General features: G+C 45.4%; 4 non-coding genes across 4 annotated transcripts; all 4 read left to right on the top strand.

Moving 5' to 3' along the window:
* The first annotated feature begins 495 nt into the window (after window positions 1-495).
* Window positions 496-686, top strand: LOC130318902 (U2 spliceosomal RNA). The gene has a single exon (XR_008865331.1). It is a non-coding gene; the product is annotated as a U2 spliceosomal RNA (small nuclear RNA).
* A 2,094-nt stretch (window positions 687-2,780) lies between these two features.
* LOC130318901 (U2 spliceosomal RNA) lies at window positions 2,781-2,971 on the top strand. The gene has a single exon (XR_008865330.1). It is a non-coding gene; the product is annotated as a U2 spliceosomal RNA (small nuclear RNA).
* Window positions 2,972-5,062: 2,091 nt separating this feature from the next.
* LOC130318908 (U2 spliceosomal RNA) lies at window positions 5,063-5,256 on the top strand. The gene has a single exon (XR_008865337.1). It is a non-coding gene; the product is annotated as a U2 spliceosomal RNA (small nuclear RNA).
* A 2,094-nt stretch (window positions 5,257-7,350) lies between these two features.
* Window positions 7,351-7,541, top strand: LOC130318899 (U2 spliceosomal RNA). Its single transcript, XR_008865329.1, has one exon. It is a non-coding gene; the product is annotated as a U2 spliceosomal RNA (small nuclear RNA).
* Window positions 7,542-12,241: the final 4,700 nt, after the last annotated feature.

The following is a 12,241-nucleotide window of genomic DNA, read 5'->3' as shown; positions in this document are numbered from 1 at the left end:
GAGCATCAGCACTGCTCTGCCTGAGCAGAACCATCACCGCCATAGGTTGTCAAATAACCCGGATTTAACCCACACAGGTAAGTCCAATGGGTGCAGGCATGTCCTCTATGCTTACAGCTTCCCGTGGGTGTTGGTTTGATACCGTTTGGGGACAGCCAAGGAGGCATCTGCAGGCAACAAAGGTAGGTGTGTGCTTGTGTGTGTGTTTCCTATGCAGATCCTAAGCCCAGTGTCACATGCAAGTAGGAGGAGTAAGAAGGGTTCCTGGCAAATCCGGGTTATGGATTGCATTTAAAAAGGCCCCGTGGGAGTGCAATGGGCCCCTGTCTTGCTGCTTAGCAATAATGGTATGGGTTTAGGTTCTGCTGTGTGTACTGGTGGTTGACTGCCCCCCAGCCCAGAGTGTGCATGGAAAATTGTCTGGCAGCCTCCCTGACAGCAAGCAGTGATAGTGCCCATGAAGGGGACCTTGTTGGGCCCGCCCCTTTCACGGTTATCGCTTCTCGGCCTTTTGGCTAAGATCAAGTGTAGTATCTGTTCTTATCAGTTTAATATCTGATACGTCCCCTATCTGGGGACCATATATTAAATGGATTTTTGAGAACGGGGGCCGATTTCGAAGCTTGCTTCCGTCGCCCTATGCATTGACCCGATATGGCAGTATCTTCGGGTACAGTGCACCACCCCCCTTACAGGGTTAAAAAGAAAGATTCCTACTTTCATTGCTACCTGCTTGCTGGCTAGCCAGCTAGCCAGCCCTGTGGGCCTTGCTGCTGCAGCCAAAAAACAAAAGGTGGTGCTGCTGCTGCTGCTGCTTCTGCTGCTTCTGCTTGTGTCTGGCCGCTGTTGGAGCGTCCAGGCACAGGACTTCTGCTGCTGCTGACTAAATGGCCTCCTTAATTGGATCATTTGAGTAGCCAGCACACCTGTGCAGGTAGGGCATGACATGATAGGCAGCTGCCTTGATAGCGGGTGGGTGCTGAATGTTCCTAATTGACAAAATAAGATTAATGCTTATGAAGAAATATAAAATCTCATCCCTTCCCCAATATCGCGCCACACCCCTACCCCTTAATTCCCTGGTTGAACTTGATGGACATATGTCTTTTTTCGACCGTACTAACTATGTAACTATGTAACATAACATGGGGGGGGGGGGGTCTCCTGGCTGTTCACACAGGTGTGTCATTGCTGTACATTGACCATGCATTGCTTCTGTGGTATTGCAAAGGCAAAGACAAATGCTTCCAGCCATCCATTGCACTAATGGATTGGTCATCAGCTGGCTGTCTATGTCCCGCATCAATATAGACCAAAGTACAGAGGGTTAGGCTATGCTATTGTGCACCTACCTGATGCATCAGAAGGTGCGAGGCCCTTGCTAAATTCTGTGCACAGACTTTGAGATCTATACTTTAGACTGTATCTAAACTGCTCCAACATGGACTGACATTCTGGCCTACTTTCAGCCGATGCGACTTGTCTGTCGCTGAACAGTCGCTTTTTATGTATTCAGCACCTATGTATAATGTTGTAAAAATGCTCTAGAAGCTAAAGTCGCAGAAATGTCACACATATTTGGCCTGCAACTTTCTGTGCGACAAATTCAGACAGGAAAAATCAGTATAAATCCTTAGAAAATTATCCCCCAGTGTCTCCATCTGCTGGCGGTATTGAATAAGCATTGCTGCACTGATGGGGTATGCATTAGACGAAAAAAAAGAAGAAAAAGAAGAATAATACGCCCAGAAAAGAGGCGAAAAGGAGAAAAACGTAAAAAAACGTGAAAAAAAAGTAAGAGGAAGAGAAGGGAAAAAAAGGTGGAAATGGGTTTAAAAGTGATTTCGGCGGAGAAATATATATATATATATATATATATATATATATATATATATATATATATACGCGCACACACACACATATATATAAACGTATTCTCCGTTGAGATATTGCAGCCGCTGCTGTGTCCAGGCCCAGGAGCCTTAGCACTGTGCTGTGATGTCACTCAATACCACTGACATCACTAGGTGTTAAACAACATCTCTCCTTTGCTGTGTATGTGACTATGGAGCTGTTTGGTGATGTCGTCTATTACGGCCTTCATAGAAGCAACAGGAGATTGTTGCATCCATCTAGAACCCTCAGAACTACAGTGCTATGATGTCACTCACTTCCACAGGCCTTGCAGAGTGTAAACAACAACAACCCAGCTTTGTTGTGTATGTAACCATAGGGATTTGTGATGTCACCTAGAACCTTCACAGCAGCGACAGCTTTATGAGGAGCATCAGCACTGCTCTGCCTGAGCAGAACCATCACCGCCATAGGTTGTCAAATAACCCGGATTTAACCCACACAGGTAAGTCCAATGGGGTGCAGGCATGTCCCTCTATGCTTACAGCTTCCCGTGGGTGTTGGTTTGATACCGTTTGGGGACAGCCAAGGAGGCATCTGCAGGCAACAAAGGTAGGTGTGTGCTTGTGTGTGTGTTTCCTATGCAGATCCTAAGCCCAGTGTCACATGCAAGTAGGAGGAGTAAGAAGGGTTCCTGGCAAATCCGGGTTATGGATTGCATTTAAAAAGGCCCCGTGGGAGTGCAATGGGCCCCTGTCTTGCTGCTTAGCAATAATGGTATGGGTTTAGGTTCTGCTGTGTGTACTGGTGGTTGACTGCCCCCCAGCCCAGAGTGTGCATGGAAAATTGTCTGGCAGCCTCCCTGACAGCAAGCAGTGATAGTGCCCATGAAGGGGGACCTTGTTGGGCCCGCCCCTTTCACGGTTATCGCTTCTCGGCCTTTTGGCTAAGATCAAGTGTAGTATCTGTTCTTATCAGTTTAATATCTGATACGTCCCCTATCTGGGGACCATATATTAAATGGATTTTTGAGAACGGGGGCCGATTTCGAAGCTTGCTTCCGTCGCCCTATGCATTGACCCGATATGGCAGTATCTTCGGGTACAGTGCACCACCCCCTTACAGGGTTAAAAGAAAGATTCCTACTTTCATTGCTACCTGCTTGCTGGCTAGCCAGCTAGCCAGCCCTGTGGGCCTTGCTGCTGCAGCCAAAAAACAAAAGGTGGTGCTGCTGCTGCTGCTGCTTCTGCTGCTTCTGCTTGTGTCTGGCCGCTGTTGGAGCGTCCAGGCACAGGACTTCTGCTGCTGCTGACTAAATGGCCTCCTTAATTGGATCATTTGAGTAGCCAGCACACCTGTGCAGGTAGGGCATGACATGATAGGCAGCTGCCTTGATAGCGGGTGGGTGCTGAATGTTCCTAATTGACAAAATAAGATTAATGCTTATGAAGAAATATAAAATCTCATCCCTTCCCCCAATATCGCGCCACACCCCTACCCCTTAATTCCCTGGTTGAACTTGATGGACATATGTCTTTTTTCGACCGTACTAACTATGTAACTATGTAACATAACATGGGGGGGGGGGGTCTCCTGGCTGTTCACACAGGTGTGTCATTGCTGTACATTGACCATGCATTGCTTCTGTGGTATTGCAAAGGCAAAGACAAATGCTTCCAGCCATCCATTGCACTAATGGATTGGTCATCAGCTGGCTGTCTATGTCCCGCATCAATATAGACCAAAGTACAGAGGGTTAGGCTATGCTATTGTGCACCTACCTGATGCATCAGAAGGTGCGAGGCCCTTGCTAAATTCTGTGCACAGACTTTGAGATCTATACTTTAGACTGTATCTAAACCTGCTCCAACATGGACTGACATTCTGGCCTACTTTCAGCCGATGCGACTTGTCTGTCGCTGAACAGTCGCTTTTTATGTATTCAGCACCTATGTATAATGTTTGTAAAAATGCTCTAGAAGCTAAAGTCGCAGAAATGTCACACATATTTGGCCTGCAACTTTCTGTGCGACAAATTCAGACAGGAAAAATCAGTATAAATCCTTAGAAAATTATCCCCCAGTGTCTCCATCTGCTGGCGGTATTGAATAAGCATTGCTGCACTGATGGGGTATGCATTAGACGAAAAAAAAGAAGAAAAAGAAGAATAATACGCCCAGAAAAGAGGCGAAAAGGAGAAAAACGTAAAAAAAACGTGAAAAAAAGTAAGAGGAAGAGAAGGGAAAAAAAGGTGGAAATGGGGTTTAAAAGTGATTTCGGCGGAGAAATATATATATATATATATATATATATATATATATATATATATATATACGCGCACACACACACATATATATAAACGTATTCTCCGTTGAGATATTGCAGCCGCTGCTGTGTCCAGGCCCAGGAGCCTTAGCACTGTGCTGTGATGTCACTCAATACCACTGACATCACTAGGTGTAAACAACATCTCTCCTTTGCTGTGTATGTGACTATGGAGCTGTTTGGTGATGTCGTCTATTATGGCCTTCATAGAAGCAACAGGAGATTGTTGCATCCATCTAGAACCCTCAGAACTACAGTGCTATGATGTCACTCACTTCCACAGGCCTTGCAGAGTGTAAACAACAACAACCCAGCTTTGTTGTGTATGTAACCATAGGGATTTGTGATGTCACCTAGAACCTTCACAGCAGCGACAGCTTTATGAGGAGCATCAGCACTGCTCTGCCTGAGCAGAACCATCACCGCCATAGGTTGTCAAATAACCCGGATTTAACCCACACAGGTAAGTCCAATGGGGTGCAGGCATGTCCTCTATGCTTACAGCTTCCCGTGGGTGTTGGTTTGATACCGTTTGGGGACAGCCAAGGAGGCATCTGCAGGCAACAAAGGTAGGTGTGTGCTTGTGTGTGTGTTTCCTATGCAGATCCTAAGCCCAGTGTCACATGCAAGTAGGAGGAGTAAGAAGGGTTCCTGGCAAATCCGGGTTATGGATTGCATTTAAAAAGGCCCCGTGGGAGTGCAATGGGCCCCTGTCTTGCTGCTTAGCAATAATGGTATGGGTTTAGGTTCTGCTGTGTGTACTGGTGGTTGACTGCCCCCCCAGCCCAGAGTGTGCATGGAAAATTGTCTGGCAGCCTCCCTGACAGCAAGCAGTGATAGTGCCCATGAAGGGGACCTTGTTGGGCCCGCCCCTTTCACGGTTATCGCTTCTCGGCCTTTTGGCTAAGATCAAGTGTAGTTATCTGTTCTTATCAGTTTAATATCTGATACGTCCCCTAGTCTGGGGACCATATATTAAATGGATTTTTGAGAACGGGGGGCCGATTTCGAAGCTTGCTTCCGTCGCCCTATGCATTGACCCGATATGGCAGTATCTTCGGGTACAGTGCACCACCCCCTTACAGGGTTAAAAAGAAAGATTCCTACTTTCATTGCTACCTGCTTGCTGGCTAGCCAGCTAGCCAGCCCTGTGGGCCTTGCTGCTGCAGCCAAAAAACAAAAGGTGGTGCTGCTGCTGCTGCTGCTGCTTCTGCTGCTTCTGCTTGTGTCTGGCCGCTGGTTGGAGCGTCCAGGCACAGGACTTCTGCTGCTGCTGACTAAATGGCCTCCTTAATTGGATCATTTGAGTAGCCAGCACACCTGTGCAGGTAGGGCATGACATGATAGGCAGCTGCCTTGATAGCGGGTGGGTGCTGAATGTTCCTAATTGACAAAATAAGATTAATGCTTATGAAGAAATATAAAATCTCATCCCTTCCCCAATATCGCGCCACACCCCTACCCCTTAATTCCCTGGTTGAACTTGATGGACATATGTCTTTTTTCGACCGTACTAACTATGTAACTATGTAACATAACATGGGGGGGGGGGGGTCTCCTGGCTGTTCACACAGGTGTGTCATTGCTGTACATTGACCATGCATTGCTTCTGTGGTATTGCAAAGGCAAAGACAAATGCTTCCAGCCATCCATTGCACTAATGGATTGGTCATCAGCTGGCTGTCTATGTCCCGCATCAATATAGACCAAAGTACAGAGGGTTAGGCTATGCTATTGTGCACCTACCTGATGCATCAGAAGGTGCGAGGCCCTTGCTAAATTCTGTGCACAGACTTTGAGATCTATACTTTAGACTGTATCTAAACCTGCTCCAACATGGACTGACATTCTGGCCTACTTTCAGCCGATGCGACTTGTCTGTCGCTGAACAGTCGCTTTTTATGTATTCAGCACCTATGTATAATGTTGTAAAAATGCTCTAGAAGCTAAAGTCGCAGAAATGTCACACATATTTGGCCTGCAACTTTCTGTGCGACAAATTCAGACAGGAAAAATCAGTATAAATCCTTAGAAAATTATCCCCCAGTGTCTCCATCTGCTGGCGGTATTGAATAAGCATTGCTGCACTGATGGGGTATGCATTAGACGAAAAAAAAGAAGAAAAAGAAGAATAATACGCCCAGAAAAGAGGCGAAAAGGAGAAAAACGTAAAAAAACGTGAAAAAAAAAGTAAGAGGAAGAGAAGGGAAAAAAAGGTGGAAATGGGTTTAAAAGTGATTTCGGCGGAGAAATATATATATATATATATATATATATATATATATATATATATATATACGCGCACACACACACATATATATAAACGTATTCTCCGTTGAGATATTGCAGCCGCTGCTGTGTCCAGGCCCAGGAGCCTTAGCACTGTGCTGTGATGTCACTCAATACCACTGACATCACTAGGTGTAAACAACATCTCTCCTTTGCTGTGTATGTGACTATGGAGCTGTTTGGTGATGTCGTCTATTATGGCCTTCATAGAAGCAACAGGAGATTGTTGCATCCATCTAGAACCCTCAGAACTACAGTGCTATGATGTCACTCACTTCCACAGGCCTTGCAGAGTGTAAACAACAACAACCCAGCTTTGTTGTGTATGTAACCAAAGGGATTTGTGATGTCACCTAGAACCTTCACAGCAGCGACAGCTTTATGAGGAGCATCAGCACTGCTCTGCCTGAGCAGAACCATCACCGCCATAGGTTGTCAAATAACCCGGATTTAACCCACACAGGTAAGTCCAATGGGGTGCAGGCATGTCCTCTATGCTTACAGCTTCCCGTGGGTGTTGGTTTGATACCGTTTGGGGACAGCCAAGGAGGCATCTGCAGGCAACAAAGGTAGGTGTGTGCTTGTGTGTGTGTTTCCTATGCAGATCCTAAGCCCAGTGTCACATGCAAGTAGGAGGAGTAAGAAGGGTTCCTGGCAAATCCGGGTTATGGATTGCATTTAAAAAGGCCCCGTGGGAGTGCAATGGGCCCCTGTCTTGCTGCTTAGCAATAATGGTATGGGTTTAGGTTCTGCTGTGTGTACTGGTGGTTGACTGCCCCCCAGCCCAGAGTGTGCATGGAAAATTGTCTGGCAGCCTCCCTGACAGCAAGCAGTGATAGTGCCCATGAAGGGGACCTTGTTGGGCCCGCCCCTTTCACGGTTATCGCTTCTCGGCCTTTTGGCTAAGATCAAGTGTAGTATCTGTTCTTATCAGTTTAATATCTGATACGTCCCCTATCTGGGGACCATATATTAAATGGATTTTTGAGAACGGGGGCCGATTTCGAAGCTTGCTTCCGTCGCCCTATGCATTGACCCGATATGGCAGTATCTTCGGGTACAGTGCACCACCCCCTTACAGGGTTAAAAAGAAAGATTCCTACTTTCATTGCTACCTGCTTGCTGGCTAGCCAGCTAGCCAGCCCTGTGGGCCTTGCTGCTGCAGCCAAAAAACAAAAGGTGGTGCTGCTGCTGCTGCTGCTTCTGCTGCTTCTGCTTGTGTCTGGCCGCTGTTGGAGCGTCCAGGCACAGGACTTCTGCTGCTGCTGACTAAATGGCCTCCTTAATTGGATCATTTGAGTAGCCAGCACACCTGTGCAGGTAGGGCATGACATGATAGGCAGCTGCCTTGATAGCGGGTGGGTGCTGAATGTTCCTAATTGACAAAATAAGATTAATGCTTATGAAGAAATATAAAATCTCATCCCTTCCCCAATATCGCGCCACACCCCTACCCCTTAATTCCCTGGTTGAACTTGATGGACATATGTCTTTTTTCGACCGTACTAACTATGTAACTATGTAACATAACATGGGGGGGGGGGGGGTCTCCTGGCTGTTCACACAGGTGTGTCATTGCTGTACATTGACCATGCATTGCTTCTGTGGTATTGCAAAGGCAAAGACAAATGCTTCCAGCCATCCATTGCACTAATGGATTGGTCATCAGCTGGCTGTCTATGTCCCGCATCAATATAGACCAAAGTACAGAGGGTTAGGCTATGCTATTGTGCACCTACCTGATTCATCAGAAGGTGCGAGGCCCTTGCTAAATTCTGTGCACAGACTTTGAGATCTATACTTTAGACTGTATCTAAACCTGCTCCAACATGGACTGACATTCTGGCCTACTTTCAGCCGATGCGACTTGTCTGTCGCTGAACAGTCGCTTTTTATGTATTCAGCACCTATGTATAATGTTGTAAAAATGCTCTAGAAGCTAAAGTCGCAGAAATGTCACACATATTTGGCCTGCAACTTTCTGTGCGACAAATTCAGACAGGAAAAATCAGTATAAATCCTTAGAAAATTATCCCCCAGTGTCTCCATCTGCTGGCGGTATTGAATAAGCATTGCTGCACTGATGGGGTATGCATTAGACGAAAAAAAAGAAGAAAAAGAAGAATAATACGCCCAGAAAAGAGGCGAAAAGGAGAAAAACGTAAAAAAACGTGAAAAAAAAGTAAGAGGAAGAGAAGGGAAAAAAAGGTGGAAATGGGTTTAAAAGTGATTTCGGCGGAGAAATATATATATATATATATATATATATATATATATATATATATATACGCGCACACACACACATATATATAAACGTATTCTCTGTTGAGATATTGCAGCCGCTGCTGTGTCCAGGCCCAGGAGCCTTAGCACTGTGCTGTGATGTCACTCAATACCACTGACATCACTAGGTGTAAACAACATCTCTCCTTTGCTGTGTATGTGACTATGGAGCTGTTTGGTGATGTCGTCTATTATGGCCTTCATAGAAGCAACAGGAGATTGTTGCATCCATCTAGAACCCTCAGAACTACAGTGCTATGATGTCACTCACTTCCACAGGCCTTGCAGAGTGTAAACAACAACAACCCAGCTTTGTTGTGTATGTAACCATAGGGATTTGTGATGTCACCTAGAACCTTCACAGCAGCGACAGCTTTATGAGGAGCATCAGCACTGCTCTGCCTGAGCAGAACCATCACCGCCATAGGTTGTCAAATAACCCGGATTTAACCCACACAGGTAAGTCCAATGGGGTGCAGGCATGTCCTCTATGCTTACAGCTTCCCGTGGGTGTTGGTTTGATACCGTTTGGGGACAGCCAAGGAGGCATCTGCAGGCAACAAAGGTAGGTGTGTGCTTGTGTGTGTGTTTCCTATGCAGATCCTAAGCCCAGTGTCACATGCAAGTAGGAGGAGTAAGAAGGGTTCCTGGCAAATCCGGGTTATGGATTGCATTTAAAAAGGCCCCGTGGGAGTGCAATGGGCCCCTGTCTTGCTGCTTAGCAATAATGGTATGGGTTTAGGTTCTGCTGTGTGTACTGGTGGTTGACTGCCCCCCAGCCCAGAGTGTGCATGGAAAATTGTCTGGCAGCCTCCCTGACAGCAAGCAGTGATAGTGCCCATGAAGGGGACCTTGTTGGGCCCGCCCCTTTCACGGTTATCGCTTCTCGGCCTTTTGGCTAGATCAAGTGTCTGGTCAGGAGGATCCTGGGAGTTTGTCCTACCTTTTTCAAGGGGGGCTGCTACGAGGAACCGAAAAGGCGATCGACAAGATGGGTGTTCGCATCCGTTACCTTACATCCGGTGAAACGCGGATTCGTTTTTCCTTTCGCTTTGATGTTGATGAAGACAAGCAAGAACTCGTCCAACTTTCTTATTTTGTGAAAGAAACTCTCTACAAGCTTCTTGGGGTGAAGAAAGAGAACATCGTCTGTCTCAGAGATCCTCGGAAGGGCAGCTTCATCCTAACTCTGGACTCTGCTTATGCATGCCAGAATCTTTTTGAGAAGCTGAAAAGCAATCAAGACCTTGCTGAGCTTGATGGGATCACGGTCACAGTGTTGTATACTGGAGGCGATATTCCTCTAGTTGTGTGTATGCACAATCCCTTTGTGACTGTGTCCCATATTGAACTCTTTTTGGGGAAATACTGCAGTTCTGTTAAGTATTCCCATAAGGTGATGAATTCAGAAGACCTATGGACGGGGAAACATAAGTTTTTTGTGAAAATGAAGGAGGATGCTACTGGCATTGGAGGGTTGTGTCATCCACCCTCCAACTTTTCTATCGGTCGGGATAAGGGCTATTTGTTTTATCCCGAGATGCCTACTTTTTGTAGGAAATGTAAGAAATTCGGACATACTATGGAAGTTTGCACGGACACTACAGTTCGCTGTGGTCGGTGCAATCAAGAAGGCCATGTTTCTAAGGACTGTGCTAAAATCGTCTGCAACATTTGTGGTGAAGAAGGCCATGCCTTTAAAGATTGCAGTCTCCGTTCCAGTGTAGCTAGATCGTGGGCTGACCGTGTAGCGGGGAGAGTGGGTGTAGTGCAAGCTGAAGTACCACCTGCGAAAGCACCCCAGCGGTCTGAGGCGCCTTCAGAAAAGCCGGCTGTAACTTCTGATGTCGTGGCAGAGCTTATGGACCATTCTGCTGCTGTGCCTGAGACAGAGGGGAGACCTTCTGTGGAGGGTTCTGGCGGTGAAGGGTCACTAGTGAGCAGTGAAGCCATGGAGGTTGGCGTGAAGGAGATCAAGCGGAAGAAGGAACTCGGAGATGAGCCACAACTTGGCATCAAACGGCCTGTCAAAAAAAGCTCAGACGAATGTGAGGACAGTCAACATGCATGGAGGCCTTCTATAAGATCAGCGTCCGATCCAAAAAATATCAAAGAGTTCGAAAGCCCGGAGTCACCTGTGGGTTTCATATCGGACTCAAACTCCAGTAGCGAATAGCTTCCTTAAAGTGCTCCTCTCTTAATGTGAGAGGTCTAAAGAGCCCTACGAGAAGGGCTGCTTTGTTTCGTTTTTTAGAGACCTTGGACTCTTCTCTGTTCTTTTTACAAGAATGTGGAATTGAACATAGTCCAAATTATGAGGACCTTTGTCGTGGCTGGACTTTGGGACCATCGGTCTGGTCGGGTGACAATCTGAACAGATCTTCAGGTGTTGGGATCTTGTTTAGAGGTTCAGATGTACAAGTTTTGTCCTTCTTAGAAATTATACCTGGTAGAGCGCTATTAGTTAATATTAAGTACAATGGCTCGGAGATTAAGCTTTTTAACATCTATGCTTCTCCTGAAAAAAATGAGAGAGCCGACTTGATTAATGATATTCAGGCTTTTATCCCAGGTTCAACACCTATTTTAATGGCTGGAGATTTTAATTGTTGTATGAGTGGTGATCATCGTGAGAGTGGAAGTGTGCATGTCAGAGTGGATAAAACAGAGAAACAGATTAAGAGTATGACTGAGGATTTTAACTTTACCGATGTCTGGAGGAGAAAATACCCAGACGACCCTGGTTACACATGGGAAAATAATGTCTGCAAATCCAGGATTGATTTTGTTTTTTTATCGGAAAGTTTTAATCTAGTTGATGTTTCTCTTTTATCGAATATTTTCTCTGATCATAAGTTATTATATGCACATGTCACTTTACCTGGCCTAGAGAAAGGCAGAGGCGTTTGGAAGCTCAACACTACTTTATTAGAGGACATGAAAACAAAAAATGATTTTATTGCTACTTATAACAAATGGAGATTGCGTCAATCCCAATATAAAAATATTTTGGATTGGTGGGAGGATGTTAAAAAGTGGACTAAACAGTTTTTTATCCGTGTGGGCATCCAAAAGGCTAAGGAGAAAAAGTTATGGTTTAAAACGTTAAACACTAAAATCCAAACATATTATAAACTAAAGCAAGCCGGGCTTGAGATGGATGATGTTATTGCTCAGACAAAGAATGAAATAAAAAATGCCATTAGTCAAAAAGGAAAAGAAATGATTTTTAATAGCAAGGTGCAATGTCTGGAGAATGATGAAAAGTGTTCGAGATTCTTTTTTAAGAAGGTGGTGGGAAAGAAAGAAATGATATCTGTAATAGAAGGGAAGATAACTAATGAAGAGATGTTGCGAGAAGCACAAGTATTTTATCAGGAGCTTTTTAATAAAAAAGATATTGATATTTCCTTTACTAATGATGTTTTAGATACCTTGGATTCAAAACTTGACAAAACTGACCAAGAGGGCCTTTGTGATGAAATCTTTT

This window comes from Hyla sarda, unplaced genomic scaffold (assembly GCF_029499605.1).
Source record: "Hyla sarda isolate aHylSar1 unplaced genomic scaffold, aHylSar1.hap1 scaffold_2084, whole genome shotgun sequence".
Taxonomy (NCBI): Eukaryota; Metazoa; Chordata; class Amphibia; order Anura; family Hylidae; genus Hyla; species Hyla sarda.
The sequence above is the reverse complement of the archived record's forward strand: the minus strand, read 5'-3'. Positions and strand labels throughout refer to the sequence as shown.